This window comes from Hypanus sabinus, chromosome 1, assembly GCF_030144855.1.
Source record: "Hypanus sabinus isolate sHypSab1 chromosome 1, sHypSab1.hap1, whole genome shotgun sequence".
In the NCBI taxonomy this organism is placed as follows: Eukaryota; Metazoa; Chordata; class Chondrichthyes; order Myliobatiformes; family Dasyatidae; genus Hypanus; species Hypanus sabinus.
The window spans coordinates 54,588,015-54,612,915 of record NC_082706.1 but is presented as its reverse complement, the minus strand read 5'-3'; positions in this window follow the sequence as shown (position 1 = coordinate 54,612,915).

The window sequence follows — 24,901 nt, the reverse complement described above, 5'->3', positions numbered from 1 at the left end:
AGAGCACAGATACAGTAAATGCAAGGAACTGTGATGTTGTGGTCACCACAAATACTTGATTGTGAGAGGGACTGGACTGGATATCTAATATTGCAGGATTCAGTGGTTTAGAACTGATAGCATGTGAAGTAGAGTAAGTGGGGGGAGTTTCATTACTAATCAAGGTCAATAACACAGCTGCACTCAGAGGCAACATAATGGGGGACTTGTCCGCTGAGTCTCTGTGGGTAGAACTCAAAAATAAGAACTCAAATGTGATGTGATAGCATGGCAGACCCACCCCCATAGTCACTGGGACATTGAGGAATAGATCTGCAGACTGATTTAGGAAAGTTGTAAAAATCAGTATGGTTGTACTCATCAGGAACTTCAACTTCCCTAATATAAACTGGGAACTTCTTATGGAAGCGGTTTAGATGGGGCAGAATTGGCTAGGAACATCCAGAAGTTTATTAAGTCAACATGTAGATACTCCAACAAGAGGAGAGGCTGAATTGGACCCAGTGTTGGGCAACGAGCCTGGCCAGGTGACCAACCTGTCAGCAGGTGAGAAGATAGGGAATAGCGACCAGAACTCTTTAGTTTGAAGACAGCTACAAGTAAGAATATGTATGGACCTTCTGGGAGAGGGTTAAATTAGAGCGGAGTAAATTACCAGTGCACGAGGCCAGATGTGAGAGTTAACTGGTAACAGTTGTTTTTGGACATGTCCACATCTGACACATGGAGGGTGTTTAAAGACCAACAGCACTGTGCTGGAAAGGTATGTTCCACTCAGAAGGAAGGACAAGGATGGCAAGTTAAGTGAACATTAGACATTGAGAGAGGGAATGAACTTAGCTAAGAAGGTAAGGAAAAGAATCAGAATCAAAATCAGGTTTATTAACACCGGCACATTTCATGAAATTTGTTAACTTAGCAGCAGTTCAATGCAGTACATATTATTGAAGAAGAAGGAAAAACTTTATCATAATAATAAATAAGTAAATCAATTTACAGTATACATATTGAATAGATCAAATTCATGCAAAAAAGAGAAATAATTGTATATTAAAAAAGTGAGGTAGTGTTCAAGGATTCAATGTCCATTTAGGGAATGAACGGCAGAGGGGAAGAGGCTGTTCCTGAATTACTGAGTGTGTGTCTTCAGGCTTCTGTACCTCCTACCTGATGGTAACAGTGAGAAAAGGGCATGTCCTGGGTGCTGGAGGTAATTAATAATGGATGCTGCCTTTCTGAGACACCGCTCCCTGAAGATGTCCTGGGTACTTTGTAGGCTAGTACACAAGATGGAGCCAACTAAATTTACAACCCTCTGCAGCTTCCTTCGGTCCTGTGGAATAGCACCCCCCTCCTCCTTCCCCATACCAGGCAGTGATGCAGCCTGTCAGAATGTTCTTCACAGTACAGGTTTTTAAGTGTATTTGATGACATAGCAAATTTCTGCAAAAATATAGTTGTTGTCTTTCCTTCTTTTATAACTGCATCAATATGTTGGGACCAGGATAGATCCTCAGAGATCTTGACACAAAGGAATTTGAAACTGCTCACTCTCTCCACTCCTGATCACTCTATTATGAGGACTGGTGTGTGTTTCTTCGTCTTACCCTTCCTGAAGTCCACAATCAGCACTTTTGACTTACTGACATTGAGTGCCAGGTTGTTGCTGTGACACCACTCCACTAGTTGGCATTTCTCACTCTTGTACGCACTTTCATCTCCATCTGAGACTCTACCAACAATAGTTGTCTGATCAGCAAATTTATAGATGGTATTTGAGCTTTGCCTAGCCACACAGTCATGGATATATAGAGAGTAGAGCAGTGGGCTAAGCTCAAACTCCTGAGGTGCATCAGTGTTGGTCCTCAGCAAGGAAGAGGTGTTCTCACAAACCTGTACAGATTGTGGTAATTGGTTAGAAATTCAAGGATCCAATTGCAGAGGGAGGTACAAAGGCATAGGTTCTGTAACTTCTCAGTTAGGATTATAGGAATGATGATGTTAAATGCTGATCTATAGTCAATGAATGGCATCCTGACATAGGTGTTTGTATTGTCCAGGTGGTCTAAGGCTGTGTGAAGAGCCATTGAGATTGTATCTGCCGTTCACCTGCAATAGGCAAACTGCAGTGGGTCCAGGTCCTTGCTGAGGTAGGAGTTCATTCTAGTCATGACTAACCACTCAAAGCATTTCGTCATTAAGGCAGCTCACATTATTCATCTTAGGAACTGATATAATTGTTGCCTTTTTGAGGCAAGTGGGAACTTCCACCTGTAGGAGTGAGAGGTTGAATATGTCCTTGAATACTCCTACCAGTTGGTTGGCATAGGTTTTCAGAGCATTTCCAAGTACTCGATAGGGACCTTGCACCTTGTGAGGGTTCATCCTCTTTAAAAACACCCCAACATCGGCCTCTGAGACAGAGATCACAGGGTCACCGGTGCAGCAAGGATCTTCACTGCTGTAGTTATATTCTCCCTTTCAAAGCGGTCATAGAAGTTGTTGAGTTCATCTGCTAGTGAAACATTGCTGCCATTCATGCTATTGGGTTTCGCTTTGTAGGAAGTAATGTCTTGCAAACCCTGCCAGAGTTGCATCTGATTTTGCTTCCAAACTCATTTGAAATTGTCTCTTCACCGTTGAAATAGCCTTCCGCAAATCATACCTGATTTTCTGGCGCTGACCTGGGTTGCTAGACTTAAATGCCACAGATCTAACCTTCAGCAGATGATGTACCTCCTGGTTCATCCACGGATTTTGGTTTGGGAACGTATAGTAAGCCTTTGTGATATGCACTCATCCACACAGGTTTTAATGAAGTCAGTAACAACTGCAGCATACTCATCCAGATTCGAAGATGAGTCCCTGAATACAGTCTAGTCCAGTGATTCAAAGCAGTCCTGTAGGCGCACCTGTGCTTCCCTGGTCCATACCTTCTTGGTCCTCACTACTGGTGCTGCAGTCTTCAGTCTCTGCTTGTACACAAGGAGTAAAAGTACAGCCAGGTGATCAGACTTCCCACAAAGTGAGGGCATTCTTTATGGTGGTATAACAGTGTTTCAGTGTGCTGTTTCCTCTGGTGTTGCAAGTGATCTGTTGATAGTAATTGCTTAGTAATTTTTTTCAGACTGGCCTGGTTAAAATCCCTGAACATGATGGTGAAAGCATTAAGGTGCGCTGTTTTGTGCATGTTAATCCCATTGCTCAGATCATCTAAAACCTGATTGACATTGGCCTCAAGTGGAACGTATACCATTACCAAAATGATCCTGGAAATCTCTCATAGTAGGTAAAAAGGACAACACTTTACTGCTAGATATTCCAGGTCTGGTGTGCAAAACTGGAACAGCACTGATATACAAACATGTTTGTGCACCAAACATAGTTGGTCATGAGGCATACTCCTCCACCTCTGCTTTTGAGAGACTCTCTAGATCTTTCCTGATGGTGTATGGCAAACTCGTTGATCTGAACTACTACATCCGGTACAGAAGGGGTTAACCAGGATTCCAAGAAACAAACGACTCACATGGTCCTAATGATTCAGCACCCTAGCTCAGAGATCATCGATTTTATTAACCAGAGATTGCATGTTTATATAAAGCTGAGGAGGCTAGAATCAAACAGACCATCTGAAGCTGGAAAAGAACTGAAGAAAGGAATTAGGAAAGCCAGGAGGCGTTATGAAATGTTCTTGGCAAGTCGGATAAAAGAGAATCCCAAGGCATTCTATACATCAAGAGCAAGAGAATAACTAGGCAGAGGGTAGTCAAGGATAAGGATAAGGATAAGGGGAGTGGACATTTGCCTGGATGTGAAGGATGTGGGTGAGGTCCTATGTGAGTACTTTACATCAATATTTACCAAGAAGGAGAATTTAGAGGATTGGGAGATTAGTCCTGTGTATTAGTATGTGAGGGTATTTTGAGGTAGAGGAGGTGGTGTTGGGTTTTTTAAAGAGCACCAAGGTGAGGCACCAGGGCCTGATGTGATATACCCCAATTTATTGAGAGAGGAATGAGATGAGATTTCTGGGTACATTATCAATATCTAATGTGCTCTTGCCATAGGTGGGGTCCTGGAGGACTGGCAGTTATGCACTTTGTGTCTTCAAGCTATAGGCAAGGTTCTGGAGGGCTGGCAAGTAGTTAAAGTTGCTCCATTATTCAGGATAGAAACTACAGATTGTTTTGGAAGCTGTAGACCAGTGAGTCTTATATATTAGACAGTAAAAAATAATCTGCCATGAATGAATTGCAGAGCAGACTCGATTGGCCGAACAGCCTAATTCTGCTCCTGTGTCTTATGGTCTTATATCAGTGGTGGGAAGTTCCTGGACAGAATTCTTCATTCAGGAAAAACATGGCCAAATGAGGGAGACCCACAATGGCTTTGAGCAGAGAAAGTTGTGTTTTACTAATTTGAATAGATTTTTTAACAAGGTGATGAGAGTGGTAAATGAATATAGAACTCTGGTTCTTGTCTGCCTGGTTTTTGACAAGGTCGGTCATGGGATGCATGGGATTCATGGTTAATTGGTTGCTGGATTCAAAACCAGCTTGCCTATAGAGGACAGAGGATAATGGATGGAGGAATTTATTCTAGCTGGAGGTCTGTTCCACAGGCATCTGTAGTGGAACCTCTGCTGTTTGTGATGTATATAAATGCTCTGTGCAAAAATGTAGATAGGTGGGTTAGTAAGTTCAAAGGTTCACTTATTATCAAAGTTTCCAACTCTAAAGCTCTTGTTCTCCAGATAGCTATGAAACCAAGAAAGAAAAGAGAGGCAGCACAATCATCAACACCCAAATCCCTCCTCCATGTTCAAAAAAATGAACAAAAACATAACAGGCACATCAACACTCAAATCCATCTCCACCTTCACCCCCTCACCACCTCCCGCACACATAAAGATGAGAAAGAATGGACGAGAAACACAGAATACAAAGAAACCCCATGAGACTGAAAAAAAAGTCCACAGTTCAAGACCATGTCCAAAACGCAGAAAACCTGGGCAATATTCTCCCTCTCCATGCAGAGCAATCTCACCAGTGATTTAAAAAGGCAGGTAGCTGGCATTGCAATCTCCCTTGTCACTTTAATAGATGAAATGGAGTCGAACAACAGCTCACAGCCTTTTGGCTGCAAGGTTCTCACATGATGCCTCTGCCTTCCTGAGATTACAGAGCACTGAAACACACAAACAATCTTCAAACTCACAGGCTCCACCAATTCCAGAATCACATTCAAGATCTAAAAACAAACATAAGGAACATAAAATAAGTGAAATATATGGTTTCATGATATATCCAGAAGATGTTGGCCAGAGGAGTATTGTACAGAGGCACCATCTTGACTGGAAGATGTATGAGGATAAGAAAATCGGTGGTCTTGTGGATACATAGAAGACTGACAAACTTTCCAGTTACTTGCCTGCACAAATCTCAGGCTCACTGGTCTTTATTTCTGAGGTTTTCCTCTGCCGCCTGTCTTAAATAAAGGCACAGCATTGCTCAATGTCATCTTCCAGCACTTCAAACCTGGCTACAGTATATGATACTGATACCATAGCCAAAGCTCTCTTAGTTTCTTTTCTGGGTTGATCAGAGTTCTTGGAGGTAACTGGTCAGGCTCTGAAGATGTGTCACCTTGATCCCTAAACAATTCCAGCAAGTCATCTCACTCAAGTTACCCTTTTACGTCATCTGCTTATAAATTAACTTCAAGAAAAGTCCAAAGTTACCTTGTGTGTCCCTTTTGCCCACCTGTTTTCCTTGTGGAATACACTCCTGCATCCCCTCTTCCACTTGATGGATTCACTTGATCCAGCTGCTCCATGCCTTCTTCTTCCTGCCCAAGGCCTCAATGTCCCTCATCACCAAGGGCTCCCTCCTCTTACCAGCTTGGCATTTCTCTTCAACAAGGACACTCAGACCATGAGCTCCCTCGCCTTCTAAAATCACTGTCTTGTTTGTGGTTCCTTTGCCTGCAATCATTTCACTCCAATCAACCTTTCCAATATCATCTCATACCATTATACCATCGAAATTCTGAAGATTGTGTGCATGCTAAGTTGGTGCCGAGATGTGTTGCAACACTGGCAGTCTGCCCCTTGGATGTGTTGGTTGTTAATGGAAGTGACACATTTAACTGTATGTATCAATGTACATATGATAAATAAATCTATATCTGAAATTCACCTCACAGCAATTTCAAACATAAACCTGTGGACCTGATCTGTCCTTGTCCATAACTGTTTTAAGTGTAGATTGGGGCAAGATGTTTTCTGGCAAAGGTGTACTTGGTAAGTGGGATGCCTTCAAAAGTGAAATTTTGAGAGTACTAAGTTTGTATGTTTGTCAGAATAAAATGTTTAGGGACCCTCGGATTTGAAGGGATTTTGAGGCTCTGGCTGAGAGAAAAAGGAGGTTCATAGGAGGTATAGGCAGGAAGAAGCAAATGAGGTACTTGAGGAATGTAAGAAATACAAGAGGACATAGAGGAAAGAAATCAGGAGAACTAAAAGAAAGCTTGAGGTTTCTCTTTGAGACAAGGTGTATGAGAGAAGTTACCAGGATGAAGGCAAGGCAGTGGGTGTTGTCTACATGATGTTAGCAAGGAATTTGACATGGACACATGTAGGAGGTTCATCAGGAAAGTTCAGTTGCTTGGCATTCAAGCTGAGGTAGTAAATTGGATTAGACATTGGCTTTGTGGGAGAAGATAGAGGGTGGTAGTGGATGGCTGCCTCTCTGACTGGAGGTCTGAGACCTGTGGTGTGCCGCAGGGATTGGCACTGAGCCCATTGCTGTTTGTCATGTGTATCAATGATCTGGATGATAATGTGGTTAACGCAATCGGAAAATTTGGGACAACACCAAGCTTGGGTGTGTACTGGACAGTGAGGTGGGCTATCAGAGGTTGCAACGGGATCTGGATGAGCTGGAAAATCAGACATACTTTATTGATCCAGAGGGAAATTGGGTTTTGTTACAGTTGCACCAACTAAGAATAGTGTAGAAATATAGCAATATAAAACCATAAATAATTAAATAATACTAAGTAAGTTATTCCAAGTGGAAATAAGTCCAGGACCAGCCTATTGGCTCAGGGAGTCTGACACTCCGAGGGAGCAGTTGTAAAGTTTGATGGCCACAGGCAGGAATGACTTCCTATGATGCTCAGTGTTACATCTGGGTGGAATGAGTCTCTGGCTGAATGTACTCCTGTGCCTAACCAGTACATTATTGACTGGTTGCGAGACATTGTCCAAGATGGCATGCAACTTGGACAGCATCCTCTTTACAGACACCACCGTCAGAGAGTCCAGTTCCACCCCCACAACATCACTGGCCTTACGAATGAGTTTCTTGATTCTGTTGGTGTCTGCTACCCTCAGCCTGCTGCCCCAGCGCACAACAGCAAACATGATAGCACTGGCCACCACAGACTCATAGAACATCCTCAGCATTGTCTGGCAGATGTTAAAGGACCTCAGTCTCCTCAGGAAGTAGAGATGGCTCTGACCCTTCTTGTGGACAGCCTCAGTGTTCCTTGACCAGTCCAGGTTATTGTCAATTCGTATCCCCAGGTATTTGTAATCCTCCACCATGTCCACACTGACCCCTTGGATGGAAACAGGAGTCACCGGTGCCTTAGCCCTCCTCAGGTCCACCACCAGCTCCTTAGTCTTTTTCACATTAAGCTGCAGATGATTCTGCACACACCATGTGACAAAGTTTCCCACCGTAGTCCTGTACTCTGCCTCATCCTCCTTGCTGTTGCATCCAACTATGGCAGAGTCATCAGAAAACTCCTGAAGATGGGAACATGAAAATGGGAGGAAAAATGTCAGATTGAATTTAATGCTGACATGTGTGTGGGTAGTGAACAGTAGGGCACTGAGGAGTGTGGTAGAACAAAAGTTCTGGGAATACATGAACATAATGCATTGAAAGTGTTACAGGTAGATAGGGTTGTAAAGGAAGCGTTTGGCACATTGGCCTTCATAGATCAAAGTACTGAACACAGGAGTTGGGATGTCATTGTTGAAGTTGTATAAGACACTGTTGAGGCCTGATTTGGAGTATTGTGTGCAGTTTTGATCATCTACCTACTGCAAGGGTATAAATAATATTGAATGAGTACAGAGAAAATTTACCAGTATGGTGTTTGGACTAGTGGATCGAGTTATAATGAAAGATTGAATAAGTTAGACTTTATTCCTTGGAACGTAGAAAGGTATACAAAATTATGAGGGGTATGCATAGGGTAAATGCAAGCAGTCTTTATGCAACAAGTTTGGGTGAGACTACAACTAGAGGTCATGAGTTAAGGGTGAAAGGTGAAATGTTTAAGGGGAACATGAGGGGGGGAACTTCTTCACTCAGAGTAGTGAGACTGAAATGAGCTGCCAGCACAAGTGGCAGATGCATCTTCTGTGACTCTTTCATGAAAACACACAACAGATTTCACCCCATCTCCCCATCTAAGCCCTTGACAGTGCAGCAGTCACAGTCCATGTTATGGAAGATGAAATCCCCTACTGTGACAATGACATTACAGCATTCGTACAGCTCTCCAAAACCTCCCTACGTATTTGTTTTTCTCATTCCAGTTCACCATTTGGAAGACCTAAAGTAGAATCCTGACAATGTAAATCATCATCTTCTTAGTTCTCAGCCCCACCCAGAAATCTTCAGAGGATAATCCTTCAGGAAAATCATCTTGGACTGGTGGCCTGATATCCTCAATCGAAAATAAAACTTCCTCTTAGAAATTCTTGACTCTTTTTTCAAAGGACAGCTGCTTTTACCACCCAACAATAAATGAGAGGTAGGCTCCCTTCATTGTGATGTGCGATCCCAACTGGACAGAGTGAAATGTAATGATTTCTTTAACCCATTTCACTGAGCAGCTGATGCTCTCCCTCCCTGGTCCTTGGCAGGAACATGGAGACTCTGCGGAACTACAGTCCTCCCAAGAGCTGTGTGGACAGTATAAACATCCTGTTGTTCAGCATGCTGGGGTCTGAGGAACTATCTGTTATCAATGTTTTCTCCTCGCCTCTGCATGTACATTCATCAACCAGCATTGTTGTCCCGATGGGAGACAATACCAATTTTCCCAAACAGGTATCCACACTATTGTTTATGTAATATAAACTTACAAACTTTATATGTTGCTGGCCGGGCTGTGTTCACTGTCTATTCCCTGTCTCCCTGATGTACCCAAACGGTACCATAAACCTCACTCCAATCTATTGGCTGGAAAGCATCTCGGGTTGTCCTGAGGCTGGGGAAGTTGGCAGTTAAGTGCAAATCCCTGATATCAGTGAATAATTAGCTGGGACTCATGGGGTCTGACTGGGTAAGCATACCAGGTTTCACTCACAAATGGACAGAACTGGACGATTTGGATATTTACACTGAACAACAGCCTCACACTCACTCTCACTGAGTGCAGATAGAACATGGAACATAGACAGTACAACACAGGAACAGGCCCTTCAGTCTGTATTGTTGTGCTGAAACAATTAAGTTAGTAATCAAATAGCCAACAACTAATCTCTTCTGGTTACACAATGTCCCTATCTCTTGATTTCCCTCACATTCATGTGCTACCTTAATGTCTCTTTAAAGTCCTCAATGTAACTGTCTCTACCACCACCACAGGCTGTCCTTGTTATAGCAAATGCCCTTTAATCTAGGCAGCATCCTGATAAACATCGTCTACACCCTCTCCAAAGCCTTGACATGTTTCCTATAGCGTGGTGGCCAGAAATGTAGGTAACATTAAATTTGTGGCCAAATTTGAGTTTTATAATGTTGCAACATAACTTTCACTGATAAAGGGTCTCAGCGCTAAACTTTGACTGCTTTTTCATTTCCAACGATGCTGCCTGAACTTCTGAGTTCTTCCAGCATTTTGTGTGTGTTGTTTGGATTTCCAGTGTCTGCAAACTTCTTCATGTTCTTACATAACTTCGTGACATTTGAACTCAATGTCTTAATATGTGTAGCCACTTGCAGGGAGCTATGAACTTGGATACAAAGACTTCTCTGCATATAAGCACTCTTAAGGGTCTTGCCTTTAACAGTGCACTGACTGTTTACATTTGACCTACAAGGTGCAACACTTCACATTTGGCTGAGTTAAAATCCATCTGCCATTTCTCTTCCTATTTCTGTAACTGATCTCTGTCCTGCCATATTCTTTGCCAGTCATCCACGATATCCATAATACCATCAATCTTTGTATCATCTGCAACCTTACAATCCCTCTCATCTACACATTCATCCATGTCATTTATATACTTCACAAACAGCAGAGGTCCCTGTACAGATCCCTATGGAACATCACTAATTAAATTCCTCCAACTCAAACAAATCCATTCAACCACTACCCACTGTCTTCTTTGGGCAAGCGATTTTTGGATCAAAATGTCCAATTCACCATCGATCCCATGCATCTTAATGATCTGGGTGAGTCTATCATGAGGGACCTCTTCAAACATCATTCTAAAATACAAGCTCTTCGTCATCACACCTCTACTGTCATCGATCACCTTTGTCACCCTGGAAAAATCTTCAATCAAGTTGGTAAGACACAACTTGCCCTGCACAAAGCCGAATTAGACCATGGTGTTCCAAATTATTGTAAATCCAATCCCTGAGAACTCTGTCCAGAAACTTCCCTGCTACTGATGTGAAATTCACTGGCCTATAGTTTCCAGGATTATCCCTGTTTCCCTTTGTGAAGAATGGAAAATTATTGCCAGTACTCCAAGACCTTGCCTGTGGCTAGAAAGGACTTGAAGATATTGTTGAGACCCCAGTAATCTCTTCTCTGTCCTCCTCTCAATAACCTGGAGACCCATTAGGTCCTGGTGACTTATCCAAATTTGTGCTCTTTAGAGATCAAACACTACCTCCTCCTTTACTTCAAAATGCCCTTGCATAGTAATACAAAGCACAGGAACAGACGTTTCGGCCACATTTTTGTGCCGAACCAATTAAATTAGTAATCAAATGGCTAACAACTAATCTCTTCTGCCTATACAATGTCCATATCCGTCCATTTTCCTCACATTCCTGTCCCTATCTAAATTTCCCTAATTTATCTGCTTCTACCACTGCCCCAGGCAGTGCATTCCTCGTTATAGCACATGCCCTCTAATCCAGCATCCTGATAAACATTATCTGCACCCTCTCCAAAGCCTTGACATGGAGTGATCAGAACTGTATGTGATACTCAACTTGTGGCCAAATTTGAGTTTTATAATGTTGCAACATAACTTCCTTTTGTTACGTACCCGTGACACGTGACAGTGGTGTACTTGTCATGTGACAGGTGTTGAAGCTATACTGGACTTGAGGTAATGGTCTTGTGATGGTGGAGTGACATCATTTTCCCGGCAGTAGAGATCATGTGACAGTTTTTTTTTACAGGATATAAAAGGAGGACCCCTCCCAGTGAGGAGGGGCAGTTCGTGGCTGGATTTGTCATGTTGACTTCATGCCACTACATGATTTAATGTTATGACACAGTTTAGTTGAAAGATGGAGTTTTATCTAATGCCTAAATTTTAAAAGGTCATTGCCAGCAGTTTCATTATAACACTGTCAGTTGAGAATCAGCGGAGAGTGAAGATCGGAGTTCGGGAGTTAAAAGATCGAGGAAAGTCGATCTCAACGGTGAAACAGGTTTGACCTTATTTGATCCTCATTCGGAAGGAATTCGTTGACTGTCCCCGTGTTAATCCCTGTGAATAGCAGAAAGGATTGGGAATAGTTTTGTAAAGGAAAGGTCAGTGCCTTTAAGCCATTTCATTTTTCACCCTCGTAAATTCTTCGTGGGAAAAGTAGTTTGACTGGGAACTGCAACAACACGACATGAAAGAGAATTTAAATCATCTTAAAAAGTCTCTCCCTTAAATGGACTATAAGCATTTTGAACTTTTGCAATACTGCTTTGAAGAACTGTTTTTGCAACATTGCTTTAAGAACTGTTTAAGCTTCATTGCTTTAAGAACTGTTTAAGCTGCCACACAGCAGCTGATTTCCGGTTATGTGAGTGGTTTGTTTACTTTTGAGGGTTTGTTTTTCAATGTTTAATAAATGTGTTATTTGTTATAAAAACCCCTGCCTCACTCATGTATTTATTGTTGCTGAATCCGTAACACTTTGAAGAAGAGACTTGGCCCTGAACATTAATTGCTTATATATTTTGAATTTGAATTGACTTTATTTCTTACATTCTTCACATACATGAGGAATAAATATCTTTATGATACATCTTCATCTAAATATACAATGTGCAATCATAGTAATTTATAATAACTTACAATAAATAGAACAGTCAATGTAATACAGAGTACACTCTAATCAGCGTGAGTTCATCTGTCTGATGGCCTGGTGGAAGAAGCTGTCCCAGAGCCTGTTGCTCCTGGCTTTTATGCTGTGATACCACTGCCCAGATGGTAGCAGCTGGAATAGATTGTGCTTAGGAAAATTTGGGTCCACAATGATCCAATTGGCTCTTTTTACACACCTGTCCTTGTAAATATCCTGAATCATGGGACGTTCACAATTACAGATGTGCTGGTTGTCTGCACCACTCTCTGCAGAGTCCTGCGACTAAAGAAGGTACAGTTCCCAAACCAGGCAGTGATGCAGCCAGACTGGATACTCTCAATTATGCCCCTGTAGAAAGTTCTTAGGATTTGGGGCCCATACTAAATTTCTCAAGCATCTGAGTTGAAAGAGGTGCTGTTGTGTCTTTTGCATCACATAGCTGGTGTGTAGAGACCACGTGAAGTCCTCGGTGATGTGGATGTGGAGGAACTTGAAGCTGTTTACCCTCTCAACCCCAGATCCATTGACGTCAATAGGGGTTAGCCTGTCTCCATTCCTCCTGTAATCCACAACCAGCTCCTTTGTTTCTATGACATTGAAGGAGAGGTTGTTTTCTTGACACCACTGTACAAAAGAGATGACTTCTCCCATGTTAGGCCACCTTGTTATAGTTTGAGATAAAGCCAATCGATGTAGTGTTGTCAGCAAATTTAATGACCAGATTGGAGCTGTGGGTGGCAATACAGTCATGGGTGTCTTACAGCCTGCTGGCAATCTGACAGGAAGTCCAGGATCCAGTTGCACAAGGCAGGGTCAAGGCCGAGGTCTCTGAGCTTCTTGTTGAACCTGGATGGAACTATGGTATTGAATGCTGAACTGTAGTCCAAGAACAGCATTCTCACATAAGCATCCTTCTTCTCCAGATGTCTAAGGATGGCACGTAGAGCAGCGGCTATTGTGTCATCTGTCGATCAGTTGTGTCAATAGGCAAATTGTAGGGGGTCCATTCTGGGTGGTAGCAAGCTGCAGATACTAATCCTTGACCAGCCTTTCAAGTCATTTGCTTATTATTGATGTGAGTGCAACAGGACACCAACTGTTCAGGCATGTTACCTTGGTCTTTTTTGGAACAGAGACAATGGTGGATAATGTGAAGCAGGATTGCACTCTATACTGGGACAGGGAGAAATTAAAAATGTCGGTAAACAAACCTGCCAGTTGTGTTGCCCACATCCTGAGTACCTGCCCTGGGATGCTGTCGGGATCCACAGCCTTGTGACTGTCCACACTTTGGAAACATCTGCGTACCTCAGCCTCAGAGATGAAAAGTTTGCGGTTTGTAGTGGTGGCTTTTCTCAGAGGCTCAGAGTTAGTGACATCGAACCAAGCATAAAAGCGATTGAGCTAGAAACAGAGAAACATAGAAAACCCACAGCACAATACAGGCCCTTCGGCCCATGAAGTTGTGCCAAACAGGTCCCTACCTTAGAAATTACTAGGCTTACCTATAGCCCTTTATTTTACTAAGCTCCATGTACCTATCTAAAAGTCTCTTAAAAGACCTTACATATCCACTTCCACCACTGTTGTCGGCAGCCCATTCCACACACTTACCACTCTCTGAGTAAAAAAATTATCCCTGACATCTCCTCCATACCTACTCCGGAGCACCTTAACTTGTGTCCTCTTGTAGAAATCATTTCAGCCCTGGGAAAAAGCCTCTGACTATCCACACGATCAATGCCTCGCATCATCTTATACACCTCTGTCAGGTCACCTTTCATCCTCCATTGCTCCAAGGAGAAAAGGCCGACTGTTCTATTAAGGCATGCTCCCCAATCCAGGCAACACCCTTGTAAATCTCCTCTGCACCCTTTCTATGGAAAGTGAAGAACTGTGTAATGTAGGACACATGGATGCCAATGTTCACACAGCATGATGCTGAACAGTGAGCAGCAGAATATCTGTTTTATCATGTTGGATGACAGCTAAAAATGTGAACCAGGACATTGGAGAACTTCCTGATCTTCCATCAGTGACAGGACATCCCAGGACACAGGAAGCTCTGCTTCCCTAGCTGCCATGTGACTGTTTAGACCCCTAAAGAGGGCAGATGAATCCTTGGTACACAGACCTTGAGACACTCTGACTGCAGCAACATTGCTCTAGATTACTGTGTTTTAATCTCTGAAATCACCATTCAGTCTGAAACCCTCCAGCTCACTGAGAAAAACAAATTAATAAAGACAGTTCTGGGGTGAGAGGAACAGAAAATGTGGAGTATTAAAACGAGAGAAAATCTGCAGATGCTGGAAATCCAAGCAGCACACACAAAATGCTGGAGGAATTTAGCAGGCCAGGCAGCATCTATGGAAAGGAGTAAACTATTGACATTTTGGGTTGAGACCCTACATCACGACTGGAGAGAAGAAAGATGAGAAGTCAGAGTAAGAAGGAGGGAGGAGGATGGGAGGAATGGTAGCAGGTAGTAGATGATAGTGAAACCGAGAGAGTGGGAGTATTCACTGTGGAAGACACTGGCAATTCAAGAGGGTCAGGTTGCAGAAGTGAATGCAGTTTCTATTACTAAGGAGAGGTCCTTCAGAAGCTCAATGGTCTGAAGGTAGATACGTCACCTACACCCCATCTGAAAAAGGTAACTGTAGAAATTGTAATGCCATTAGTAATAAACTTCCAAGAATCACCAGGTTCTGACACGGAGCTGGAGGACTGGAAAATTCCAATTGTCACTCCATTGCTCAAAAGGGAAGTAGAAATTATGTGTCAGTTAGCCCAACCTCAGTGTTTGGGAAGATGCTTCAGTTCATCATTAAGGATGAGATCTCAGGGTACTTGGATCCACGTGATAAAAGAGGCTGAAATCAGCATGGTTTACTCAAGGAAACATCTTGCCTAACAAATCTGTTGGAATTCTTTGAAGAACCAACAAGAAGGATAGTCAAAGGAGAATTGGTTGATGTGTACTTGGATTTTCAGAAGGCCTTTGACAAGGTGCCATACATGAGGCTCCCTAACAAGCTACAAAAGCATGGTATTTCAGGAAACATTCCAGCATGGATAAGTCTGTTGGAATTCTTTGAAGAGATAACAAGCAGGATTGAAGAAATAATAATCAGGATAGACAACATCGGTGGATGTTGTGTACTTGGATTTTCTGAAAGATATGGCAAGGTGTCACACATGAGGTTGTTTAGCAAGTTAAGAGCCTATGGTATTGCAAGAAAGACACTAATATGGATGGAGGATTGGCTGATTGTCAGGAGGCAAAGAATGAGAATAAGGGAGCCTTTTCTGGTTGGCTGCCACTGATGTTCCACAGGGGTCAGTGTTGGGACAGCTTCATGTTACGTTGTACATCAATGGCGAATATGATGGAAATAATGGCTCTCTGGCCTAGATTGGAGGTGACACAAAGGTAGGTGTAGGGGCAGGTATGCGTTGAGGAGGCAGGGAAGCTACAGAGGGACTTAGACAGATTAGGAGAAAGGGGCAAAGATGTGGCAGATTGAAAATGGTGTTGGGAAGTGTTTGTTCAACCATTGTGGTAGAAGGAATAAATGCATAGATTATTTTCTAACTAGGGAGAAAATGCAAAAATTTGAGGTGCAAAGGGACTAGGAGTCCTTGTTGAGGATTCTGTGAAGGTTAATTTGCAGACTGATTCGGTGAAGTAGAATATAAAAGTAAGGATGTAATGCTGAGGATTTATAAGACACTGGGTTGGCCTCACTAGGAGTATTGTGAGCAGGTTTGGGCCCCTAATCTAACAAAGAATGTGCAGATATTGGAGAGCTTTCAGAGGAAGTTCACAAGAATGATTCCAGGAATGAAAGGGTTATCGTATGAGGAGTGTTTGATAGCTCTGAGCCTTTACTGTCTGGAATTCAGAATAATGAGGGGGGATCTCATGGAAATCTATTGAATATTGAAAGGCCTAGATTGAGAGGATATGGAGAGGATTCTTCCTGCAGTGGGGAAGTGTAGGACCAGAGGGCATGGCCTCAGAATAGAGGGACGTCCATTTAGAATAGAGATGCGGAGGAATTTCTTCAGCCAGAGGGTGGTGAATCTATGGAACTCATTTCCACAGGTGGTTGTGGAGGCAAGGTCATTGGGTGTATTTAAGGTGGAAGTTGATAGCTTCCTGATTACTCAGGAAATGAAATATTACGGGGAGAAGGCAGGGATATGGGATTGAGATGAAAAATGGATGAGCCATAACAAAATGGTGCCACAGAGCTGGAGTAGAATGGCCTAATTCTACTCCTGTGTCTTATGGTCTTATGATTCTGCTGTTGCTGGACACTGTAATCTCCATTTTGATGTGACATTTTGAGGATGATTGAGTGATCTAGCAGTTTGTCCTCTCCAAGGGAGTTCAGTGAGGTTTCAAGCAAAGTGTGCAGCCTGGAGGATAAGAAGCCTGAAGGTGGGGTTCAAGCCCATGATCGACTCCATTTATTACCAAACTGATCAATTAAAGCGCTGAGAAAGATTGAAATCAGCAAGGATGAGAGCGGAAGGTGAGCGGGTATTCAGTGCTGTCTGCTTGCATTGACCAGTCTCTCTCATTGCTACTGGGGAAGCTGCCTACATTCGATTGGTCTCTCTCTCTCTCTCTGCTGGAGGAACAACACAGATTGAACTGAACTGAGCTGAAACTGTTTTCCTGGACTGTTTTGATGACTTTGTGGTTTGCTGTTATATATTCTGTGTTTTTTCCTCATTTTTTTCTTCACCTTTGTGCAATTTGTTCTTTTTATTTTGCCTTGGGTTTTGGGTTTTCTTTGAATGAGTTCCATGGTTTTCTTTGCTTCCTGCCTGTCTCTGGGAGGATGAATCCCAGAGTTGTATACTGCATACCTACTTTGATAATAATTGTACTTTGAACCTTTGAATCTTATGGTCTTATTTCTAAAGAAGAACTTGATCTCCAGTAAGATAAGGCACTTATCAAGAGGGCAGTCTGTGTCTGTGATCTGAGTGTTATTGAAAAAAAATCACAATGGATTGAAAAGCTGTTCCAATGGGATGAATGCTGGGGTGACAGTGTATGAGGTGACACAGGATAATAGTGAGGATGATTGGAGAAATAATTCTCCTCCCTCTGGGTCTTTTCAGGAGAAAGTGGAACCTACATCAGCCACTGCTCCAGTGGTGCCCATGGTAATGGAGAGAGTTCAGGAGTTCAGAGTTCAGGAGTCTCCAGATGGACTGGATGTGACAAAATCCCTTCTGATGTGGCCCATTTGAGTGCTATGAATGAACATATCAAAGTGTGGGCTGGGAGACGATCCTTGAGAACTTTTCCAGCTCACTCAGCAGCACCAGATAATTCATGGTTTAGTTAGAGCAAAGGAGAGGACGTTATCCCTCCTGTGTCTAACTTCAGTGTTACACTCAGCCCTGCCAGAGAAACAGGCACAGGGCCGAGGGACATTGTGAGATTTACTGGACGCTCTATTAAAAGCTGCAGGAACTAATCGAAGTAACCCAGTGGAGGCTGTACATTAGTGTGGGACGTGAAAAGGAGAGCACCCCACTGCATTTGTGAAGGGAGGGAGAGAGGCGAGGGAGGGGAAAGGGGAGAGGTGGAAGAGGGAAGGGGAAAGGAGGGAGAAAGGGGAGGGGAGAAATGAGGGAGGTGGAAGGGGAAGGGGAGAGGGGAGGCAAGAGGGGAGGGGGGAGGGAGCGGGAAAGGGGAGTGAGGGGGGACTGGTATGGGTCTTATTTCAAGAAATAGGCACAAGGGCAAGGGCCACTGTAAGATTTACATGAGGCTCTAATAAAAACTGCAGGAACTAATCGAAGTAACAAAGTGGAGGCTGTATATTAGTGTAGACCGTGAGAAGGAGAGCACCCCACAGCATTTGTGATAAGGTTATGTTCAGTTTTCTCAAGTGTTTACATTCCCATTTTGGGCAGGTGGGATTTAACTCAACAACAGAGTATTAACTGGCTGAAGACTCTGGTATCACAGTACTGAGGAGAGCAGAAGAGTGTGTGAAATGTTTGATCTCTCAGATCCCACACACACTGAAACATGGTTTCTCAGAAGGATGAAATGAGAATGGGAGAAGGGAGGGAGAAAGGTACAATGGAGGATAAGGGGAAAAAGGTTCTAAAATGTCCCCTATAAGAGGACAAGGTGTGTAGTGACAGAATGAAAGGGGACAGGGTTTCTAACAGGGTATCCATCGTCACACTCAGCAGCATCACCCACTGGAAGGAGTGTTCGAGGATGTAGTCCGAATGTCTACATTCCTCCTGTTATGAATACTGGGACCCCATGGAAATGTTTTGCTAGGGTCTGCCCACAACCCAGACGGGTTGGGGAAGATCAGGATGTAACAAAGGCTTCATTGCCCCTGGAAAGTCAACTATGTTACCGCCATGTCGTGTGCAAGGTGCCAATGAAAATCCACCTGGAGTTACCTATATGGGGATCCCAAGTACACAATGATGGTGTCAGGTTACGTTGTGGACGACAGCGTGGGGTGGTCCAGGTCGACCCATCAAGCAGGTTTGAGTTTTGAGCTGATTAATTGTATGAGATAGCAGTGTAAAGCTGATAGAGGGCAGGTCTGTGTAGATATTCCAGGAGAATGATATGAGGGCAAGATTGATTTGTTTTGTAGTTATAAAACATTAAACTTATTCAACGTAAGGTGGGTCTAAATTCATGTTTACTTTAAGTGAGGTGCACACATATCACGTGGTAGCATGGGAACATGTCTAATTCATGTTGTTATACATATAACCCGTAATGGATTATTTAAATGAATAAGAATGCTTAATCAACATATATTTTTTGACTAATCTTGTGTGTGTATATATATACACGATTACTCAAATATAACTGAAATATTAAATACATATCTCTTCTCTGTTTAGCTATAAACTTCAACTCAAAGAAGAATGCATCTCAACTATATACACTGTATACTATATCATGCAACTTCTACATTCAGACAGCCACAGCATTGTAAATTTCAAATTGTCCCATTCAGGCCTAAATACTTAATAACACTGTAATATCTATTGCTCTTGTGAGGCAATGCCTTTCCTGATGAGATGGATCTCTCTGACTGACAGCTGAAACATCGATGTGAAACAATCTCAGGTTCTGGGGCTTCTTCCGTTGTGGTTTTGGGTGTTGATTCTCAGAATGCAGGAAATGGTTCTGACAGTGGAAAAAACATTTCTTTTCCTTTTTCTTCTTCGAGTTTGTGCATCTTGATCTTGGGAACGTGCATTCAGTTCATGGGAGTATTCTGTTCTTAATCTTTCTGTTGCTCCCTTTGTGATCTGGTCTCTTCTCTTGACTTCTTCCTGAACATCATCATTTGTCAAATCATTTCTTTCCATATGTCCAGTGACTCCTTTGCTTTTGGTCTACTATTCATCCAGCTTGACTTTGTTCTTTTCTTCTACATTTACAAACAGCTTTTTGTCTCTCTTCCATCTTAAAACCAAACCACATTGACAAAGAACTGCCAAATTAATGTATCAGAACTTTTCTCAGATATGTTGCCTTCAAAAACAGTTGTAGTTGGACCCCTAAGTTAGTCATTTTCACAACACATCTGAGCAGCATGGTCCTTCTTTGATCCAATATGATTTCCTACCAGTGTATATGAGTCTGCACCACAATGGCAACACAATTTGTATGACCGTGAAGGACTCCATCTTGATGCTGCAATTTTGATTGCGTTCATTTTCATTCCTGACCGCAACTCAATAGTATTTCTGTCTGCAGTTTCATTGAAACAGCAATTTCAACTTCTTTCAAATGTAGGTTGTGCTTCAGTTTGGAGCCACTTTTGAATGCTTCCCTGTAAGATTCCATAAGCTAAAAGATCTCTTAGTGCATCATGAAGACCATCACTGAACTGACAATTCTCAGGCAATTTCCTCAATTCAGCCATATATGCTGAAATGGATTCCTCTTCCTTTAGATTCCACTTCTGATGCCTAAAACATTCTGTAATCAGCGATCATTTCAGTTTTAGATGCTTCTGCATTACCTTCACAATATAAGAGTGGCAAAGGAGTGTGTAGCCTTGTGAATTACAATCTGAAAACAAGCAATCGACAAGTAATATTGCTTATATCAGAAGTAAATAGCAAATTACTTAAAATGGAATTGGACATTGGTTCAGCTGTTTCAGTCATTCCATGAAATGAGTATGACAGGCATTTCAAAGATGCTAAAGTGAAGACTGCCGATATCCAACTAAGAACTTGTACTGGAGAAAAGGTAACTCCTGTGGGAATGACATTTGTATCAATGAAATACAACCAACAAGCCACATTGAGCTTGTGTGTGGTAAAAACAGGAGGACCAGCATTGTGGGGTTGTTTCTGGCTAAGAGAACTACAACTTGATTGGAGATCCAGCCACCATTGCCAGCCACATCCCCCGCACTAAGCCAACTGAAAGCAAGTTAAGAAATGTACAGGATGAACATAATCGACCGTTGCCCAACAGAGGACAACTGGTGTTGGTGCCAACCTCTGTGCCTCCAGGAAGGACCACGATGCTCAGAGGAATTGTGAAGGTGATGAATGCAATGATCCGTCGACAACAGTTTTTGTAGGCAACGTCTGAGAAAGCTTCTGATATGTGAATCAGAATCAATTCCACAGTCACTAGCATATGTCATGAAATATGTGCCAGCAGTACATTGCAATACATCGTAATAAAGCTGTGAATTACGTAAGTATATATATATTTTTTCTAAAGTTAAATTAAATAATTAGAGCAAAAAATTAGCAAGTTAGTGTTCAGGGATTCAATTTCCATTCAGAAATCTGATGGCAGAGGGGAAGAAGCTGTTCCTGAGTCACTGACTGTGAATCTTCAGCCTCCTGTACCTTCTTCCTGATGGTAGCAATGAAAAGAGGGCATGTCCTGGATGCTGGGGAGGCTAGTGCCCATGATGGAGCAGAGTTTATAGCTTTCTGCAGTTTATATTGATCCTGTGCAGTGCACCCAACATCTGCCCCATGAATGCTCTCTGCAGAAATTTGGGAGTGCCTTTTGTAACATATCAAATCTCTTGAACCTCCGAATAAAATATAGCTACTGTCATGTCCTCTTTGCAACTGCATTGATCTGTTGGGCCCAGGATAGATCCTCAGAGATATTGACGCACAGGAATTTGAAATTGCCCACTCTTTTAACTTCAGATCCTTCTATGAGGACTGACATATTTTCTAACATCCTACACTTTCTGAAGTCCACAATCAGTTCTTTGGTTCAGGTAATTACTTAAGAAATATAGCTTGGCTTTAAGCAGGAAGAGTTTTCAAGGAGCTTCAGGAAAGTTGCAATCATTCAGCATTTGTGAGTATAAAGAACCAGAATCTACTCTGTGTGCATTGAGGATATTGCATGAACTTCAAGTGGGAGACAGAAAGCTGCTTGTAAAAGTAGATACAAAGACCAAAGCCCAGCTGGATGAATGGAAGGCCAAAAAGAAATGAGTCAATGGAGATATGAATATAGAGTATTCATCAGATGACAGCTGTTGATGAAAAAACAAAGAGGAGAGATCAGTCATAAAGGAAGCAATAGATGGATTAATAAGACAATACTCCAGTGAGCTAAATGCACCTTCCCAAGATCAAGGTGAACAAACTAGAAGAAAAATGAAGAAGAAAGATGGCTACAACTGTCAGAACAACTTCCTGAAATATAAGAATCAACTCCCACAACAACAACAAAAGGAGACCTCAGAACCTGAGATAGTTTCACAGTCACAAGTCTCATCAGCCAGGCAGAGTGATCCTCCTCATCAGAAAAGACATTACTCCAGAAGAGTAAGAAAGACCCCACAGTGATTAAATCTTTAGGCCTGAATGGGACAATTTAAAATCTGTGACACTGTCGATGTGTGCGTATGGTCGTTGTTTATTTATTCAACACAGATATCCAACACAGAATGGGCCATTTCGGCCCTTCAAACCGCACCACCCCGAACCCCAATTTAACCCTTGCCTAATCATAGAGCAACTTTCAGAAGCTAATTAACCTACCAATTAGCACATATTATGTAGTTTGTTGTGTATACAATTGAGACGCATTCTCTCTTGAGTTGGAGTTTCATAATATTTGAGTAATTATGTATATAATATATATATTTTGTTGACAAAGTGTTCTTGTCCTTTTACACAATTCATTATGAGTGGTATGTATAAATATATGAATTTCATAGGTCACTTCATTACCACGTGATATATGCACGTCTCACTTAAACTAAAACACAAAGTCAGACCCATAGCCCCAGACTCCAGTGTCTCTTGTCGAATTAGTTGAACGTTTTGAAATTACAAACCATAACAGTTTGAATGTCTCATTGCAGTTCAGCAGGTTGATAACCAGCTCACGTTTGTTTCAAAAATACCTCGTCACCAGTGTTATGTCTTGTAACTTCAAAATTTTAAACTAATTCAAAGGAAGATACCGGAGTCTGAAAGTGTGTCTAACTTTGTGCTGACTATAAGCAAGGCAAGCAAGTATTACGTGGCAGTGTAATTTATGTAATTCATGTATTTATACATATAACCCATACTGGATTATTTAAACAAACAAGAATGTTTAATCAACCTATATATTTACTAGATTAGTCAAATATATTGAATTGAATTGAGTGTAACTGAAATACTAAATACACAACAAAGATATGTATAGTTGAAGAAATGTGAGTGAAGGCTGAAGACAAGACAGAACACTCAACAGAACACTCATCTATTCTTTTAGATTAGACCACAGGACACAGAAGGAGAATGAGGACATTTGGCCCATCGAGTCTGCTCTGCCATTCCATCAGCTGATTAATTATCCCTCACAACCATTGACACCCAACTAATCAAGAACCTGTCAAGCTCCATTTTAAATATACCCAATGACTTGGTCTCCACACCATCTGTAGTAAAGAATTCCACAGATTCACCACCTTCTGGCTCAACAAATTCCTCTTCATCTTTGTTCTGTTATGAGGCTGTGCGCTCTGGTCCTAGATTCATTCACATTAGGAATCATCTTTCTCAAATCCAGCAATCTAGGCCTTTCAATATTCCATTGGTTGATATGAGATCCTTCTTCATTTGTCTAAACTCCACTGGGTACAGGCCCAGAGACATCAAACACTCCTCATAAATTAACACTTTCATTCCTGGAATCCCTCTCATGAACCTCATCTGGACCCTCTCTAATGCCAGCACATCCTTTGTTATATAAGGGGCATAGAAGAGCTCAGAATTCCCCAGTGTGGTCTGATCAGTGCTTTATAAAGCATCAGCATTACTTCCTTGCTTTTGTATTCTAGTCCTTTTCAAACAAATGCTAACATTGCATTTTCCTTCCTCACGAGCGACTCAGGCTGCAAGTTAACCTTCAGAGAATCCAGGACGATGACTCCCAAAGCCCCTTGCACCTTTGATTTCCAAATTTGCTCCCTCTTTAAAAAGTAATTGATGCTTTTATTCCTCCTGCCTAAATGCATAAACATTCACTTCCCTGCGCTGTATTCCCTCGGTCCCTTCTAGATCTTTCTGCACATTTCCTGTTTCCTCAACACTTCCTGACCCCTCAACTATTTTCATATTGTCTGAAAACCTGGCCACAAAGCCACAAATTCCATCATCCAAATCATTGACATGTAACTTGTAAAAAAAAATGGACCCAACCCTGACACTGTGAGACACCGCTAGTCACCGGCAGCCAATTATATAAGGCCCCCTTTATTCCCTCTCTGCTTCTTGCCAGTCATTCAAACTTCCATCCATGTTATTATCTTTCCTGTACTACCACCCAATCTTATCTTTTTAGCAGCAACATTTATGGCACTTTGCCAAGTCTTCTGAAATTCCAAGTAAACAGACTCCACTGATTCCCCTTTATCTATTTTGCTTATTATCTCCTCAAATTCCAACAGATTTGTCATAGAAACATAGAAAAATAGAAAACTTACAGCACAATACAGACCCTTTGGCCCACAAAGCTGTGCTGAACATGTAGTTACTTCTGTATTACCTCGGTTTAGACATAGAGTGGGAAAGAAGCAGAGAGACGTTTCAGTGAAGATCTGGAGAACAGCAATCTTAATCATCAGTATTAACATGGACTGTCATATTGAATGTGCCAGTAGAGTAGTCAAGTTGAGGAAGGCAGGTTTCAATGGAATGAGACCAGTTCTGGTTCTGCACTCTGTGCCTATCCACTCGGAGCGTGTGATGGGAGCTTAGTCTGTCAAAGAGCTCTAGTCTTGATACATCACCATGAGGGAGTTATGTAGGGAAGCTGAAGCCAGCACTTCCTCACATTCTTTTCATTCCCTTTTCCAGGCAGAAGGTTCGGCACGCAGTGGCTCAGCTGACTGCAATCATCGTGAAGCATGAAATGCCAGAGAAATGGCCACAACTACTTCAGTTTATAACTCAGTGGATTAAGAGCAGCGTTCCAGCAGAGAGGAAGTTATGTGAGTGGCTGTGGGAGGTGTCGGCGATGGGTGGCATCG